Source organism: Muntiacus reevesi, chromosome 14 (genome assembly GCF_963930625.1).
Source record: "Muntiacus reevesi chromosome 14, mMunRee1.1, whole genome shotgun sequence".
Taxonomy (NCBI): domain Eukaryota; kingdom Metazoa; phylum Chordata; class Mammalia; order Artiodactyla; family Cervidae; genus Muntiacus; species Muntiacus reevesi.
In genome coordinates, this window is record NC_089262.1 from 14339465 (window position 1) to 14353298 (window position 13834).

Genomic DNA, 13834 nt, shown 5'->3' on the forward strand with positions numbered 1-13834 from the left:
CTCCCGAGAGACTCCAAGACCCAGGCTTACAGAGGCTCCCCATCCTGCAGTCATAGCCTCTGGAACACAAGACCACCAAGGTTAATGCTGCAGGACAATGGGACGTAGGGGACACGCACCTGGACATAAAATGTTTCTGTGTATTAGCTGCTATAACCAATTACCACAAACTCAGTGGCCTCTAACAATACAAGTGTATTGTTACATTTATCTTATCTTATCTTATCTTACAGTTCTGGCTTAATCTCCTAGGTATCCAAGGGACTCTCCAGAGTCTTCTACAGCACCACAGTATGGAAGCATCGATTCGTTGGCGCTCAGCCTTGTTTATGGTCCAACTCTCACATCTGTACAGGACCACTGGAAATACCATAGCTTTGACTATACAGACCTTTGTTGGCAAAGTGATGTCTCTGCTTTTTAATATACTGCCTAGGTTTGTCATAGCTTTTCATCCTAGGAGCAAGGGTCTTGGTGGGACTTCAAATTGATGCAACCACTATATAAAACAGTATGGAGGTTCCTCAAAAAAAACTAAAGATAGAGCTGCCATATGATCCAGAAATTCCACTTCTGGCATATAATGGACAAAAATATAACTTAAAAAGATACATGCATCCTTGTGTTCATAGCAGCACTGTTCACAATAGCCAAGACTTGAAAACTACCTAAATATCCATCAACAGATGAATGGATAGAGATGTGGCACATACACACAATAGAATATTTACTCAGCCATAAAGAAGAGTGAAATAATGTCATTTGCATCAACATGGATGAAATGAGAGGTTATCATACTAAATGAGGTAAGTCAGGGAAAAAAAGACAAATACCATATGATATCACTTATATGTGGAACCTAAAATATGACACAAATGAACATTTATGAAATGGAAACTGACTCATAGACATAGAGAATAGACTTGTGGTTGCCAAGGGTGTTGGGGGCTTAAGGAAGGATGAACTGAGAGTTTGTGATTAGCAGATGCAAACTATTATACACAGAATGGATAAATAACAAGGTCTTATACAGGGAACTATATTTAATATCCTGTGATAAACTATAATGGAAAAAATATGAAAAAGAATGCACATATATGTAAAACTGAATCCCTAGTCTTTATATCAGAAATTAACACACTATAAATTGATTATATTTCAATTAAAAAAGAAAATAGAGTCCAGTATTGATACAAGATTGATAAAGTATGGTTGTTGGTTTAGTTACTCCGTTCTCTCCATCTCTTGCGATACTATAGACCGTAGCCCACCAGGCTCCTCTCTCTATAGGATTTTCCAGGCAAGAATACTGGAGTGGGTTGCCATTTCCTTCTCCAAAAAGATAAAGTATATTTTGGTGTATGGTTAAAAAAAATTAAAAGTCTTCAGAATCTTAAAGCTCTATCCTGGAAAACTTGATTCTAAAATAGTAAATATATTTTGACCCAATTTGGTTCATAAAAGAGGAAAATTTGCCTTTAAATCATAACCTTCAGAAGAGATTTTTCTTTTGTTCAAAGATAATTAAAAACAAATGTAATATTCCTAAATATTAAAAAAAAAAAAAGCATTGTATTTGATGTATTAGAGATGAACGATACACTACCTAATCTGATATCCTGTTGAGTGGAAGAAAAGTGCTTTGAGGGCTGTATGTTTGCACTTGGCCAATTATCACATTTATTTGGGTGAAAGCATCAGTATGAAGCCATTTCCCCCAGACAATTATGTTATATGGTCCAAAGTTTGGTGGTGGCTTTCCCCTACCATCAATTTTACTTCTACTGAAGCCTCTTTCTTTTTCTACCTACTGTCTTCAAAGTGAGAAAGAAGAATACACACCATTTAATCTGCATGAACGTCCGGAATCAAAGAATGAAAAATCTTTCTGTTTTTAAGGTTCAGAAACTGGAGCCTATTACACAGAGTGAAGTAAGTCAGAAAGAAAAACACCAATACAGCATATTAACGCATATATATGACGCATATATATATATGGCTTTAGAAAGATGGTAATGATGACCCTATATGCGAGAGAGCAAAAGAGACACAGATGCAAAACATTGACTTTTGGACTCTGTGGGAGAAGGCGAGGGTGGGATGATTTGAGAGAATAGCACTGAAACATGTATATTACCATATGTGAAATAGATCTCCAGTCCAGGTTCGATGCATGAGACAAGATGCTCAGGGCTGGTGCACTGGGATGACCCTGAGGGATGGGATGGGGAGGGAGGTGGGATGGAGGCTCAGGATGGGGACACGTGTACACCCATAGCTGATTCATGTCAATGTATGGCAAAAACCACCACAATATTGAAAAGTAATTAGCCTCCAACTAAAATAATAAATAAATAAATAGAAAGGAGAACTCTCAGGGAAAAAAAAGGTTCAGAGTGATCAACTATCTTTGGCAATTATACAGGCTACTACAATGGAAGAAGCAAAAATGTTGAGACCCACTGAAGCTTAATTACTCTCCATATTTACTCTCATCTCTTCCTCGCAGTCTGCATCTCTGCCTTAATTCATAGCTAATCGAGGTCAGAGTCAGGGTTAATAGCCTGCAGCTCAACATTCATTAAGTCATTCGCTGATCATTAAAACATCCTGAAAGAGCTTTATGCTGAAGTTTTAATAGCAGCAATATATGGAGACTTGCTGTTCTCAAATACTAATAATTGCTCTTTTATGACAGTAAGGAAGTGTGTGTATCCAACAGCTAATATTAATCTTGATTACCAGTTCCGCTCTCAATATAAATTCAGAGCCAAATTTTTAGGAAAACTTCCAGAATGATGAGATTTCATGCACTAGAATTTTCTGACCCAGGAGCTATTGTCACAGCTCTGGGGATCAGAAAGTTCTCTTGATACTGAAAGAACCAGGTATGGGAAAATGCCCTGGAGCCGGTCTGGAAGATTCCTTTAATCCTGGCATTGTCTTCAGTCCTTCCTGCAGATATTAACTGAGCACCGGTGACAGAAAGGCTCATGACTAGGGATACAGCAGTGAACAAGACAGATATGATCTTACGGAATTATATTTCAGCCACCTGGAAATATTCCCTGGCCCACATTGAAGAATTTGGAAAATGGTTTTTAAAAAATCACATAGTTCTATGCTACTTGTATAACTTGAAAAGTATAAAACAGTACTATAGATTATATCTTAATATCAATACATAGTTAGGTCTTGTATTGGGGAAAAACCCAATGGTTTTTGGAAAACCTCAGTGGTCTTCCACCCGAGTAAGGAAAAATCCAAACCTCCCTCCTTTGTATCTTTTATTTCCTCTTCAGAACACTTCATTCCTGATGCTTCTGGGCACCAAATGTGTGGGGACTTTTCCCTCATCAAACAATTCTGTGACATCAGCTGAGTGTCCTACAATTTAATTCAATTCTGACACTATTTCCCTGGCATGTGTGCTTAGTCACTCAGTCATGTCCGACTCTTTGTGACCCTTTGGACTGTAGCCCATCAGGCTCTTCTGTCCGTGAGATTTCCCAGGCAAGAATACTGGAGTGGATTGTCATGCCCTTCTCTAGGGGATCTTCTTGACCCAGGGATCAAACACACGTCTCCTGTGTCTCCTGCACTGCAAGTGGATTCTTCACCTGCGGAGCCATCAGAGAAGCCCCCGGATTTACTTGGACTTACTGGATTTACCTAGAGGTAGCATCGAGTCCATCGAAAAATTGATGCTATTGAACTGTGGTGTTGGAGAAGACTCTTGAGAGTCCCTTGGACTGCAAGGAGATCCAACCAGTTCATCCTGAAGGAGATCAGTCCTGGGTGTTCATTGGAAGGATTGATGCTGAAGCTGAAACTCCAGTACTTTGGCCACCTCATGTGAAGAGTTGACTCATTGGAAAAGACCCTGATGCTGGGAAGGATTGGGGGCAGGAGGAAAAGGGGATGACAGAAGATGAGATGGCTGGGTGGCATCACCGACTCGATGGGCATGAGTTTGAGTAAATTCTGGGAGTTGGTGATGGACAGGGAAGCGTGGCGTGCTGCAATTCATGGGGTCACAAAGAGTTGGACACGACTGAGCAACTGAACTGAACTGAATAGAGCATCGAATCCCGTAGATTAATTAAGGGTTTAGTCACATGTGACAGTCCCCCACTTCAGATGCCAGTCACAAGTAGCAGGTCCCCAGGTTACCTACAACTTCTTTCTGACTTGGCTAAGAACCACAGGTAACCATAACTTCCTCCTCCTTGGCTTAGGTTATCTGCTGAAACAGCCCCCAAATGTCAGGGGAGCACTTACTTACATATACTAACTTATTAAAGGATATGATTAAAGGCACAAGTGAGCAGCCAGATGAAAAGATGCACAGGGCAAGTTCTAAGAGGGTCCCTAGCAAAGGAGCTTCTGTCCCAATGGATGTAGGTGCATCACCTTCCCAGTTCAGGGATGTGCTCACCAATCTGGAAGCTTTCTAATCCAAGAACTGCTGGAATTTTTATGGAGACTTCCTCCTGTAAGCATTGCCAGGGAGGGAGAAATTTCCCCCCATGTCTCCTGAGTTCTTGTGGCAGGACTAACATTAAAATTGATCCAAGACACATTAAAAGAAGAAGAGAAAAAAAATTTCAATTTGTGGGCCCAGAGCTCTCATAGAAATGGGACCTACAAAGTGGCCAAGCAGGCAACTTTCATACTTTTTACACAAAGAGACAATAAATATGTGAGGATTTGACAAGACAAAGACACTTGAGCTTTGGGTGTTCAATTAGTGAAGAATCCAAATAGTCTAGATTTGGGGTAGTAGGTTAAAGAAGTGACAAGAGTTTTTCATTTAGCCCCTTTGGCCCCAAATTCCCTATTTCTGAATATAAGGGTGTCCTTCTACCTCCAAAGACAGGGAGTGAATCTTTCACGTGGGAGATTGATTTCCTGCTTTCAGAGAGACAAAGAGGAGGATCAGAGTGTCCCTCTTTCCTCCACCTTTTCTTAAATAACTTTAATTTGAAATAATCAATATGCCATTGAGGCAAGTTTGTGGACAGCTTGCCCTGAGCCCCATCATTTACCTCCTCTGAAACTTCCCTGCAAGTTTTTCATATTAAAAACTGACTGGTAGATCACTTCATTTCACTGTACCACTCTCTTCATCTTGACAATAGGTCAGTTCATTTAAACTAATTTCAGGAGGCAGTGATGCAGGTCAGCTCCCAAGGTCAGGCCTATATTATGCAAGCAATTGGGTATTTAATAAGACACGTGTCTATGGAAACATAAGAAAAAACAAAGGTTAATGACTGGAGCAGTTATAGACCAGTTTGTGAGCCCAGGGGCAGTCAGTCAAGGAGATCTGGGATGTCAGAGTTACAGCATCTTCTGCAGTTTGAAATGTTTCTGATGATGTCCTCAGATGCTCAGGGAAACTTTCTGAGTGGTTCAAACAGCAGTAGAAATGAAGCTTGTCATCTGGAATAATGCTCGGTCATAAAAAAGAATGAAATCATGCCTTGTGCAGCAACAGGATGGGCCTAGAGGATATTATACTTTGCGAAATGTCAGACAGAAAGACTAATACTACCTGTTATCATTTATATGTGGAATCTAAAACATAAAACAAGTGAATATAGCAAAACAGAAACCAATTCAGATATGGACAACAAACTAGCAGTGACCAGTGAGGAGAGGGAAGAGCAAAGGGGAAAGATAGATGGTGGGGATTAAGAGAAGCAAACTGGTGTGTATAAGATAATTAGACTACAAGGACATATAACACAGGGAATATAGCCAATAGTTTACAATCAATTTAAATGGAGTACAATTTACAAATTTTTTGAATCATTATGCTTTTAGGTGTAATGATTCATTTTGAGTCATTATACCTGAAACTAACATAATATTATAAATCAACAATACTTCAATTAAATAATTTTTAAATTAAAAACTCTATCACTTTAATGGAAAGAAAAAACAAGTTTTAATTTAGTGCCAGCTTCCTTTTTTTAAAAAGTGTGCTCAGTATTTATTAGACACAGTAGTATATATTATCTGTAGATTATTCACGTGCAAGGCAGATGCTTTTTTTAAATTTGCTTTTTAATTGGAGTATAATTGCTTTACAGTGTCTACTAGAAATAATAAGAAAAGTAAGATATGTTTTGGGGTTACTGTGCTATGCTTACTTTTGATATTAAAACTCATTTACTTAATAAGTATTTTCCAATGTAATTCCTTTCCAAAGACTTCCTTTTTTTTTTTAACAAACAATACAACTTTTTATGTCTATTTTAATTTATTCCTTGTTCCCTTTTCCATTTAGAAATAAAGAGCTTTAAGACAAAATCTCTTTCTTTCTCTTTAACAAAAACATCTCCATGCCTTACAACCCCAAAACATATTTTACTTTTCTTATTATTTCTAGTAGCTTTAGTCATACATATTAGATTTTTTAATTCTTAGAAACCTTAAATTTTTTTGGAAAAATGAAATTGTGCACTGTGTTGGCATTCTGTGACTTGGCAAGCTTATAAATACAAATCCTAATTTCTAGAAACATATGCTACTTGATAGTACATCCTTTCAATAATGCACAAGATATACATGCACAAGATATTTATTAATAGACCCCAAAATATTTATTCTCTCTGTAACAAAAGGTCAAAGGTACATAAACTTAGAGTAGTTTAGCAATTAATGATTCAGTATTTTATCTCATTTGTAAATGATCTAGACATTCAATGAATTCCTATTATTTAATTTAATTTAGAAAAATGCTAAGTGAGTATATTACCGAAGAGTTTTAGGAAACTAAGTAGGCATACCATAAAACAATTATGGTTTGAAAGTTCACCTAAAAACTCTTACTATTAGTTACATTTATTTAATTCATTTCTTCTTAATAATAGTACTTAGGTTATTCATGAAAATTTCATGAGAAGTTTAAGCAGTTAGTCATTAAGTTTTATGTTTTTGTGTTCATTTGTCTTTTGCTGACAAACTTTGCAGCAGAGACAACAGGAGCCCATCTGACTAGTAAACCTAGGTAGATAAAAGTTGTTTATCTACATTATGTTTAATGCTGATAAATCTGAAAACATATCTGTATTAGTTAAACCTTCAAATTAATTTCTACATACTATAGATTATCCTATATCATATAACCTTGAAAGATATTTGGGTTAATTTTTATTATATCTTTGAGAATTTTTATATAGATGTTTATTTAAGTCAATTAAATAGAGCTCTTTTACAGATTAATTTTGGCAATATCATTTGAAGGTTAAAAAAAAATACCATATCTATAATGTATACATTGACATGAAGATAGACACAACCAAAGATTTCATAGTTTTTACTTTTAAACTTTAGTCAGGAATCAGGTACAACATAAATCTTACCAGTTTATGAAAAACAGCTGAAATGAATCAAGTTTACTCACTCAGATGGCAAAAACCTTTTGTTATTGTGGAAAAGATTTAAGCTACATTTGTCCTTGATAAGCAATTTTTAAGGAGGCTGAATTTGGGGGCAAGAGAGTTCCTCTAGCAGGTTTTATATTAAAAGTCCTCTTTCCCTCTTTTTTTAGTTTCAGATTGTAGTGATTGAGTTAATCCAAACTCAGTTTCAATTGATTGTGGCCTGTGTTTACATTTCAAAGACATGGCAAATTCATAACTTTAAGGGGCAGAAAAAGAGAAGTTTTCCTCTAAGAGTTTTGGAGTACATTTGGTGGGTCGAGGGGTAGATAACCTGCTTGCTCATGTGGGAGATCTAAGAGACAACGGTTTGATTCCTGGGTCTTAAAGATCCCCTGTGGGAGGGCATGGCAACCCACTCCAGTATTCTTACCCGGAGAATCCCATGGACAGAGGAGCCTGGTGGGCTATAGTCCACGGGGTCACAAAAGTTGGACGCTGAAGTGACTGAAGCAACTTAGCATGCACACGTATGTCAACTATCATAAGTCTTAGGGTGATTATTATTTACATTTTTTTCTTCTTTAGTACAGAACACTTTTATCCCAATATCCTGTTTTTTTATAGTATCTACAAGCATTTGAGAGAAATAACTGACATTTTGGGATTGGTAAAGATAGGTGGGCTTGACTTGTTACTAGCATTGTAGTTCTGATTTTGTACAGATTAGCAAGACAAAGAAAATTCTAGGCCCCACAACAGACTTCCCAACCCGGGGATCTGGCAAAGGAATCAAGATGTCAACAACAACAATGAATTGCAAGACAAAGACTATTGCTTCTATTAGACCTTTAATATTGGCTTCCAGCTGATCAATTTCCAGATTATTTGTAGAGGGGACTGGGGAATTGCTGAGGAGATCAAGCAATTTTTTTTTTTCAGAAGGGGAATTTATGTTGGATCTTTGTTTTAGTTTCAATTCTGTTATTGTGCATAAGGGACTCCCTAAAGCCAGCCACTGTAACTTTTCTCCCCTTTTAATTTGGTTCTCTCATAAGTACTAATATGAAAGCAATTTACTAATTATGAGATCTTTCAAGAATTTCCTTTCAAATATAGCCAATCATCATCTGGTCATTGACAAGTAGGATCTCATATTAATTTCAAATAGTGACTCGAACCAATAAACCTTTGTTTTCTATGGCTTAGCCAAAGACATAGGAGGCAACTCACAAGAGAATATGTTGATCTCACAAGATCTAGAAAGTTTACTTCCAGAGTTAGTCTAAGAAAGTACAAGCCCTCATTGCTAGAGGCGGCGAGAATGGTGCAGTGAAAATGGTGTCTCCAGTTACCGGTGAAAGCGTGGATGCCTCAGGTCACAGCCCCACTAATCTGTGACACCAGGTAGGTGCTACAGGAATAGGACTTTTCCAGGAATAGCAAAGCAACAAAGACTAGGACGACAGAGGTCCTTTGTGAACTGTAACACGTTGTGACAAATTCTCCTGAGAGCCAGCAAGGCCAGACAGAGAGCACTGCTTGTGACTTTGTGTCTCTTTGACTCTTGGAACTCCAGTCTATTTGGCCACCAGAGGCACGCTGGCAAATGTACCCGCTAGATGGTGGAGACCAGTGAAAATACTCTCAATAGACTCAAAGTCAAGCTCTCAGGACGTAGAACAGGATGGAATGAAAAACTCATCTGGTTTTCTTAATACAGGACCCATGGCCAAGTTTGCTATACAGATGCTGGTCTGGGGAGAACCATCAATTAACCAGCTGGCTTGAAGAGCAGGCTGATGGAGCCTGTGCCTGGCATTCTGCCCTATTGTTCTTCCTCCTCCTGACAAATGAAACAATAAACAAATATCTCTGGGAGAAAAGAATCAGTAAAAAAAAAAAAGGAGAGTACCCATATACAAACACCAGAGTTGCTACATTGCAAGAAACTAGCTCCACAATTATTTTCTCCTGCTAATGTAAATTGAGAGAGAAAGAAAAGGACTTTTCCCACTTTCGCTGTCACCAGAACTCACAGGTAGAGATCTGGGATGCAGATGTGGTAAGAAACCTTACCTTCTTTTGGTCTTTGTCAGAATTATTTCTTCTCTAGGAAACATCAGTTTTCACTCTTTAGATCTTCAGCTAATTGGACGAGGCCCACCTGCATTATAAAGACTCATCTGCTTTACTTAAAGTCAAGCAATCATAAAAGTGACATCTACAAAATACCTTCTGGCAACATCATGACTAGTGCTTGACCAAATAGCTGGGCACAGTAGTACAGTCAAAATGACATATCAAATTAACCATCAGTGAGATGGTAGAACTCATCATTAAGTTTACTAACACGGAAGGAAAATGTGAGAGCAGAAAAATGAGTTGGGTTTCAGACTTATAGAGTTAGAAATGGCTGTAGAACCACCAATAAGTTCTGAAACTAACCATAAAAGTGTGGCTGGTTTGTGCCAGTAAGAAGGGAAAGTTTCAAGTGAAGATGAGTTGGCAATTTCAAGTACTAGGGAGAAAGACAGTTCAGTTCAGTTCAGTTCAGGAGCTCAGTCATGTCTGACTCCTTGTGACTGCATGGACTGCAGCACGCCAGGCTTCCCTGTCCATCACCAACTCCCAGAGTTTACTCAAACTCATGTCCATTGAGTCGGTCATGTCATCCAACCATTTCATCCTCTGTAATCCCCTTCTCCTCCTGCCTTCAGTCTTTCCCAGCATCTGGGTCTTTTCCAATGAGTCAGTTCTTCACATCAGGTGGCCAAAGTATTGGAGTTTCAGCTTCAGCATGAGTCCTTCCAATGAATATTCAGGACTGATTCCCTTTAGGATGGACTAGTTGGATATCCTTGCAGTCCAAGGGACTCTCAAGAGTCGTCTCCAACACCACAGTTCAAAAGCATCAATTCTTTGGTGCTCAGCTTTCCTTATAGTCCAACTCTCACATCCATACATGACTACTGGCAAAACCACAGCTTTGACTAGACAGAACTTTGGCAAAGGAATGTCTCTGCTTTTTAATATGCTGTCTAGGTTGGTCATAACTTTTCATCCAAGAAGCAAGTGTCTTGGAGTTTCACGGCTTCAGTCACTATCTGCAGTGACTTTGGAGCCCCCCAATACAGTCTGTCACTGTTTCCACTGTTTCCCCATCTATTTGCCATGAAGTGATGGGACCAGATGCCATGATCTTAGTCTTCTGAAAGTTGAGTTTTAAACCAACTTTCTCACTCTCCTCTTTCACTTTCATCAGGAAGCTCTCTAGTTCATCTTCGCTTGGTGCTATAAGGGTGGTGTCATCTGCATATCTGAGGTTATTGATATTTCTCCCGACAATCTTGATTTCAGCTTGTGCTTCATCCAGCCCAGCGTTTCTCACAATGTACTCTGCATATAAGTTAAATAAGCAGGGAGACAATACACAGCCTTGACATACTCCTTTCCCTATTTGGAACCAGTCTGTTGTTCCATGTCCAGTTCTAACTGTTGCTTCTTGACCTGTATACAGATTTCTCAGGAGGCAGGTCAGGTGGTTTGGTATTTCCACATCTTGAAGAATCTTCCACAGTTCGTTGTGATCCACACTGTCAAAGGCTTTGGCATAGTCAATAAAGCAGAAATAGATGTTTTTCTGGAACTCTCTTGCTTTTTTGATGATCCAATGGATGTTGGCAATTTGATCTCTGGTTCCTCTTCCTTTTCCAAATTCAGCTTGAACATCTGGAATTTCATGGTTCACATACTGTTGAAGCCTGATTTGGAGGATTTTGAGAACTACTTTGCTAGCGTGTGAGATGAGTGCAATTGTGTGGTAATTTGAGCATTATTTGGCATTGTCTTTCTTTGGGATTAGGATGAAAACTGACCTTTTCCAGTCCTGTGGCCACTGCTGAGTTTTCCAAATTTGTTGGCATATTGAGTGAAGCACTTTCACAGCATCATCTTTTAGGATTTGAAATAGCTCAACTGGAATTCCATCACCTCTACTAGCTTTGCTAGTAGTGTTGTTTCCTAAGGTCCACTTCACTTTGCATTCCAGGATGTCTGGCTCTAGGTGAGTGATCACACCATCATGATTATCTGGGTCATGAACATCTTTTTTGTATAATTCTTCTGTGTATTCTTGCCACCTCTTAATATCTTCTGCTTCTATTAGGTCCATACCATTTCTGTCCTTTATTGAGCCCATCTTTGCAGGAAACATTCCCTTGGTATCTCTAATTTTCTTAAAGAGATCTCTAGTCTTTCCCATTCTGTTGTTTTCCTCTATTTTTTTGCACTGATCGCTGAGGAAGGCTTTCTTGTCTCTCCTTGCTATTCGTTGGAACTCTGCATTCAAATGGGTATATCTTTCCTTTTCTCCTTTGCCTTTCGCATATCTTCTTTTCACAGCTATTCGTAAGGCCTCCTCAGACAGCTATTTTGCCTTTTTGCATTTCTTTTTCTTGGGGATGATCTTGATCACTGCCTCCTGTACAATGTCATGAACCTCTGTTCATAGTTCTTCAGGAACTCTGTCTATCAGATCTAATCCCTTGAATCTATTTCTCACGTCTACTGTATAGTCATAAGGGATTTGATTTAGGTCAGACCTGAAAGGTCTAGTGGTTTTCCCTACTTTTTTCAATTTAAGTCTGAATTTGGCAATAAGGAGTTCATGATCTGAGCCATGGTCAGCTCCTGGCCTTTTTTTTTTTTTTGCTTTCTGTATAGAGCTTCTCCATCTTTGGGTGCAAAGAATATAATCAATATGATTTCGGTGTTGACCATCTGGTGATGTCCACGTGTAGAGTCTTCTCTTGTGTTGTTGGAAGAGGATGTTTGCTATGACCAGGGCATTCTCTTGGAAAAACTCTGTTAGCCTTTGCCCTGCTTCATTCTGTACCCCAAGGACAAATTTGCCTGTTACTCCAGGTATTTCTTGACTTCCTACTTTTACATTCCAGTCCCTTATAATGAAAGTAAAAAGTCAAAGTGAAAGTCACTCAGTTGTGTCTGACTCTTTGTGACCCCAAGAACTCTACAGTTCATGGAATTCTCCAGGCCAGAATACTGGAGTGGGTAGCCTTTCCCTTCTCCAGGGGATCTTCCCAACCCAGGGATTGAATCCAGGTCTCCCACATTGCAGGCATATTCTTTACCAGCTGAGCCCCAAGGGAAGCCCAAGAATACTGGAGTGGGTAGCCTGTCCCTTCTCCAGTGGATCTTCCTGACCCAGGAATTGAACCGGGGTCTCCTGCATTGCAGGCAGATTCTTTACCAACTGAGCTATCAGGGAAGCCTATAATGAAAAGGATATCTTTTGGGGGTGTTAGTTCTAGAAGGTCTTGTAGGTCTTCATAGAACTGTTCAACTTCAGCTTCTTTAGCATTACTGGTTGGGACATAGACTTGGATTACTGTGATATTGAATGGTCTGCCTTGGAAACCAACAGAGATCATTCTGGCATTTTTGAGACTACATTCAAGTACTGTATCAGACTCCTTTGTTGACCATGATGGCTACTCCACTTCTTCTAAGGGATTCTTGCCCACAGTAGTAGATATAATGGTCATTTCAGTTAAATTCACCCATTCCAGTCCATTTTAGTTCACTGATTCCTAATGTCAATGTTCACTCTTGCCATCTCCTGTTTGACCACTTCCAATTTGCCTTGATTCATGGACCTAATATTCCAGGCACCTATGCAATATTGCTCTTTGCAGCATCGGAGTTTACGTCCATCACCAGTCACATCCACAACTGCGTGTTGGTTTTGCTTTGGCTCCATCTCTTCTTTCTGGAGTTATTTCTCCACTAGCATATTGGGTACTAGCGACCTGGGGAGTTCATCTTTCAGTGTCCTATCTTTTTGCCTTTGCATACTTTGCATGTTCACGTGGTTCTCAAGGCAAGAATACTGAAGTGGTTTGCCATTCCCTTTTCCAGTGGACCACGTTTTGTCAGAACTCTCCTCCAGAGAAAGACAGAGACACCATCAAATTTGCTGATGTGGAGGTCAATCATAAGACTAGTGAGAATATTGGAGAATATTAGAGAAAATAACAAGAGTAGAGTATAAACCGCTTTTTAAGACCACCTCTCTGGTAGCCCACTTGTTTCCAGGAATATCAGATGCAGCAAAACAATATTTAAACAATAGTAATTAAGACAGCTCTTTGGAGAATCATTAACTGGAGCCCAAGACACGCCAAGAAGAAGGGGCTAAACTGAGCAAGGGACATTGTACCCCAACAACTACCTCATGCTGTGTGCTCTCTGGAAAACCACTTAATCATTCTGATCCTTTTCTATAAGACTGGAATAATTTATACCTGGTTTATAGAAATAGTATGAGGATTAATTCCCTTGTAGCTCAGTCAGTAAAGAATCCACGTGCAATGCAGGAGACCTAGATTCGATTCCTGGATTGGGAAGATCCCCTGGAGAGG